Source organism: Lepidochelys kempii, chromosome 3 (genome assembly GCF_965140265.1).
Source record: "Lepidochelys kempii isolate rLepKem1 chromosome 3, rLepKem1.hap2, whole genome shotgun sequence".
NCBI classification, from domain to species: Eukaryota; Metazoa; Chordata; order Testudines; family Cheloniidae; genus Lepidochelys; species Lepidochelys kempii.
The window spans coordinates 126,990,257-126,996,256 of record NC_133258.1 but is presented as its reverse complement, the minus strand read 5'-3'; positions in this window follow the sequence as shown (position 1 = coordinate 126,996,256).

Genomic DNA, 6,000 nt, shown 5'->3' with positions numbered 1-6,000 from the left:
AGAGATATGAAAATGTAAATACTTTCTGAAGGCACAAGATCTTCTGAATCCCTAGTTCTTTCAATGTATCCTTGGAAAGCAGATATACAAAGCCAGAAGTCTTAGCTTTTCAGTTTTCACAACATGCTACACCAGTTTTGAAATGAATTTTAGGAAAATAAAAGCTTAATACAGTCATGTAAAAAGAAAGTGTTTGGCTCCAAGGCCTCAGCTAGACTCCAGAAGAGAAAAATAAGATCTTCATTAATTATTATTCCCTTTAAAAAATTAAAATTTTCCTTTTAGTAGCATATTGGAAAAATTTACACTCTAACCAGGCTTTCTGAGATGTTTGTACAGTAGTTTGTTGGATTAATTGAATATGCGATTTAAGAGGCTGGGTCACCACTTTCTTATTACACTTCTTACTTCACACAGCACACAATCAACCTGTGGAATTCATCACAAGGGGATATTGTGAAGGCCAAGAGTATAACTGGGTTCAAAAAGGAATTAGATAAGTTCATGGAGGATTGGTCCATCAATGGCTATTAGCCAAGATGGTCAGAGAAGCAGCTCCTTGTGCTGGGTGTCTCTAGCCTCTGACTGCCAGAAGTTGGGACTAGATGACAGGAGATGGATCACTCAATGACTGCCTGTTCTGTTCATTCCCTCTGAAGCATCTGGCACTGGTCACTGTCAGAAGACAGGATAGTGGGCTAGATGGACCTTTGGTCTGACCCAGTATGGTTGCTTTTATGTTCCTATTTATTTTATGGGTCCCGACAAAGAGAATGCACTTTCTTACAAAGCTCTGAAGGAAAAAAAAAAAAAAAGGATGCGAATTCAATACAAATTGAGCTGTCCTTTAGCCTGGAACAAAGCAGCCTGTTATTTTGTTAACTAATTCAATAAAAATAATTACTTTATCAATACATAATAGTACCCTGAATCTATCATCAGATAAGCATAGCTATAGTCCTGTAGATAAGCACTGGAAGAAGTCATTAGCAACAGAGTAATAATTTTAACAATTTTCTGTTTCTCTCCCATGAGGAATTTCATACATTACCAGCATCTTTTAAAAATTAATTTTAGCAACCAAATGTAAAATATTATAGATAGATAGATAGATAGGTAGATAGATTCATTAGCCTAATTTAGCCTCAGCTTGTTGTAACACCAGGAAATAAGTATCTGAGTAGGTATAGATTTATGTTTTTTAGTCCAGATCCTCAGCTGCTGTAAATCAGTACAACTTTCAATGACTCAGCTCTGAATTAATTCATGCACAAAAATAAAAGGCAAACAGACTTCAGTGGAGCTACATGGATTTGGTCTGAAGATCTGATGTGACTCTTTAGTAGCTAAAGTGAAAAACCAGTGAGAAATTATTGCTACTCCTGTAACATACGAATTTTAATATACAAATTTAATGTGTGTATTTATATTTATACACATATATATACACATATACATTATATATACACACACACACACGTAAACTGAAAATATATATATATACACACATATACATTTCTAATATCTAATATGACTGAGGAAAGCTGAAGGACCACAGATCCACCCACTACACACACTGCAATGTGCTACTGCAGGTAAAGCAGTGGGTAGTTTCTTGTAAGGCACCCACCTTACCTCCCTATTCTTATTGAGACCCCTAGTATAGCCAGCTGTGGAAGCTCACATGTATAGTACTCTAGGTTCATTCAATAGCCCACCAGTTCAAGCTTATAGTCTTTGCTACTATGGCAATGTCACTTGGCTCAGTCTTGAGGGGTACCAGTGGAGCACGTGGCCTCCTAGTGAGTGGAAGAATGGTGAGAGGAATTGGAGCTGCTGGAAAGAATGGAAAGAAGACTCAGAAGAGAAATGCAAAAAAGTAAAACAATAAAGAAAAAGGCTAAAGAGAGGACAGGAAAGAATGAAGAAAATGGACAAAAGGAGAAGCAACTGGAAAGAAAAACAGAAAGGCAATGGGCAAAAATAGAAGAGCTGGTAATAACTGTGTCAGGACATGGTACAAGAAGACAATGGTGGGTTCCCATCTGCCAAGCTATCTTAGGTGGAGGGTCAAACAAAAACATCTGGGAAGGGAACCATTATTTTGAAGACTTCTTCAGGTTGTATCCTTTAGCTGTGCTCCTCTAACAACTTGTCTGGGTCCCCCAAGCCTGTAGATTCTTCTTTTCTCACTTTTGGCAGACTATGAGCATATTTCTGTTTGCTCTTCTGTTCTCACTATGTATAAGGGAAGAAACTTGCCCTCTGATCTGCCAGTGCTTTAGGATCCCCATAAGGGTACTTGTGGCAGCCCAGCCCTGTCAGCGGCTTAGGTTATCTCTGCTACTTACACTGTACATATAATTAGTTGGAGTTTATCTTTTCATTTTTTATTTTTAAAAAAGCCACAGGCATTATGTTTTGTGTTTTGTTTAAGCACCCTAGGGCGACACTTCTTACTAGAATTGATTTTATTTTCATCTGCTTGTTCTAACTCCAAACATAAGTCTCTCTATAAAGAAGTGGTGTAAAACAAGCTAATCAGATTCATGCAAACAACAGCACATTCTGTTACAACAGGCACCTGAAATTGGTGACATCCCAATGAAGCCAGTACCCAACTAGAATGTCATGACAGGAGAAGCTTCTACCGTCCCTGTTACAACTATTCCCAGTCATTACCGGCAGAACCAGCTATTGAACCTAGATCTTCTGAGTGAGAGGAACAGTTTATATGGGACTATATATCTTGTGTAACATTTTAAAAATTATTATTTAAATGGATTTAATCTTGATGGACTTGTAATGTTTTCTCTATCAACATAAAGATTCCAGAAGATAAACAGTTTGAGTTATAGCCCAGTTCCAAAGCAGAAAAATTACTGTAAATCCTTTGTCTGAGAAGAAAATGGAGGTGATGAAACTGATAACTGATCATAACTGTTCAAATCTATTTTTAATTTCATGGAAGAATGCTGCTAGGATTCTTTTGCAATCAGTTCTTATTATACGATTTTTATGTTTAACTTTCTGTCAAACTTGTGACACAATGTCATCTCACCTGGATCAGACCATGCCAACATCCTCAAAACTAGTCTCTTGTGTACAGATTTTTGATAGTTTTTGGGGAGGAGACAGGTCACAAATGTCGGTCCCTCTGGTATGCAAAAATACCAATTATTTTTTAAATTGCTGATGTAAGTGGTTTTTTCCCCCAAACTTGATGTTAGCTAAGGATGACCTAATTTGAACCTGATTGGACCAAGTTGCAGGACTCCAAAATAGGCCTTGCATCTGATTTGTCCAGGGCCTTGAAGGGAGGATCTGCAAGGTGGAATAAGATAACTATAAAACAAACTATAAGAATCAAGGGTAAGGCTGAGAAACCTCTCTTTTCAGGTGAGCAAGCTGCCTCTGGGAAGAATGATAGTCTACAATACCCAAGACCCCTTTGAGGAGAGGAAATTAAAACCTCATCAAATAGGCTATGACAACCTTTGACCAGTCTCTCCCTGTGCCCACATTGTCCGGACATTTGTAAGAGAAGAAGTGTTGGCAAAACCCTGTTATATGAAGTATCGTATTTTCCTTTTTCTATTTTTATTAGCGGGGAGATGTCCCAGCCTTTTTATAGTTGTTAATATTAAGGTGTGAAGGTATCATGTGCATGCATGTGTCTATGTGTACCTATAAAGTTCACACGGGAAGGCACCAGAAAGGAAAATTCCCCAGATTTAAACAGCCCTAAATAGTATCTGATAAAATCATTCATCAGAGTGTGTTTTGTGTTTTATGTTTAGAAGTCCTGATACCCTTGAAATTGTCTTCCAATTTCTGGTAAATAAGAGTTGTCAAACTTCGGCTTATCAAGAGTGTTTTATTAAAATCTGTATTAAAGTATCTTAATTGGGGGTAGGGGAGGAAAGGGTTAGGACCAGATAGATTTTTTCAAAGGTATGAAGTATCCCTTGGGACTTAGGTATGTAACCTGCTGAGGAGCTTTTGAAAATCCTACTAGGTGACTCTCTGCATGTTTGGGTTCCTAAATACCTTTGAAAATCTGGTCCATAGCCACCACTTAAGAATAGAATTGTAAGAAGGATGCTTTATAATTGGCTCTGAGGTTGTGATTTAAATGTTAGGCAGTTTGATTTCAGTAAAAGATACGCAACTACTGAAATTAAAGATTCTACTTATTATGATTAAATTAGTTGGCATTTATAACCAAAAAGGACAGCTACCTTCTGAGACTCTTAAAATGTATAAGGATGATTATATTGGGTGTTAGTTTGATGATTTAACTAATTTGATGATGTAATTCCAAACCAATATCAAGACCAACTTGTTTTATTTTATCTTGATCTGATTTTGAGTTGATAGATGTAATGCTTTATTGCCACTTTCGTTTAATATTATTAATAGCTTAGCTTTGGTGACACATTTTATTTATTTTAATCTTTTAAATATTTTAATGTGCTTAATAAAACTGAGTCATATTTCCTGCAACATGGGTCCAGAATATCAGAAACGGAGGTGAGGACTGTCAGGCCTAGAGGTTGGAGCAGTGGTAGTCAGTCCTAGGTGTCAGAGCAAAGGGTCATAGCTAAAATCAGGGGTCAAGAGCATGTTTGGAACAAGGCAAGAGTAGGGCTGGGAGCTAGAGCAGGACTAGGGACAAGACTGGAAGAAGACCATGGCTAAAGCAGGCTGAGGCCTATGGAGTCTGTCACCACTATCTGGCAGAGGAGAGTTCTAGGTCATAAAATGACATTGAGCAGACTCAGCTGCTGTTTCGCCTGAGAGGTTTATATGCCTGCTCTGAGTCACTCGACTAGCTGCTGGCTTGTGGACTGGCTGGAGCCTAACACAGGAATAACTCATCACTGTATGTGGCTTAATTAGGCTCTAGATCAGGGATGACTCATCACCTCAGACAGAAGTTTCCAAAGGCGATGTGTGGAGGGGATCTGTGGGGGGGGAGTCCATGTCGCCTACCAGATTTGTTCCTCGACTTGTATTGAGCATGCTGACATGGATTAAGCATGCTCAGTAACACTGCTGAAGCTGGCTGCCCTCACATTGCTGCTCCCCCAACTATTGGCAGGCATGGGTCATCTCTGCACAGAACTTTTGAGGACCTGAGTGGATATCAGCTGATCAACATGAAAGCTTTTCCAGCTCCCCTTAATTAGTCTTTGGTTCTCACACCTGGTCCCCAGTCCTGTTTATTATGGCTTTTCTCTGTACTGTTGCACCAGTTTAAAGTGTTGTGATTTTGAAACATATTTAAAGCAGTGTAAAAGGCTATGTGGACACACTTACTTTGGTTCAAACACAGGTTATTTTGATTTAAGTTAATTAGGAACAGGTTTAAGTTAAACAAAAATAAATCACTCTTAGATCAAAGTAAGGATCTCCACACAGAGGTTTGCACTAATTGAATTAGACTGGTACAAAAGTGTGTGTAGACAAGTCCTTAGCCACAGACCATCTATGCCCTCACAACAACATAGGCTTGAAAAATCATATTTGCCCCCTTGGGCAGGACAAGTAGTTTTCTTGGATGTGTGAGTTACTTAGAGTAAAATGTCATCAGTTTTTCCATTGTCAACAGTCATTGTGACAAAGGGCAGGTGAGTCAATTTTGGGCATGGACTAGTACAATTTTTATGAAAATATTGCAAAGCTGCAGTAGCACATCTGAACACAATCTTAAGAAAAATTACAAGACCTTGTTTAGATTGTAAGCTCTATGATTCAGGGCATCAACCTCCCTGGCATTTCATAGGGGGTTGAGCACTAAGCCGATATTTAACAAATAATAAATATATGGACTTTGGACATTCTTGAATTGTTTTATGTTCCAAGTCCAAACTGACAGTGTAGAACAGATATGACCTTGCTTCCACATGTGGCAGGCTATTTTAAAAGGAACGGCACCAATTTTCCAGGAGGTTTCTCCTTTAAATATTGTTTATGCACAGTTCTAAAATTATATCA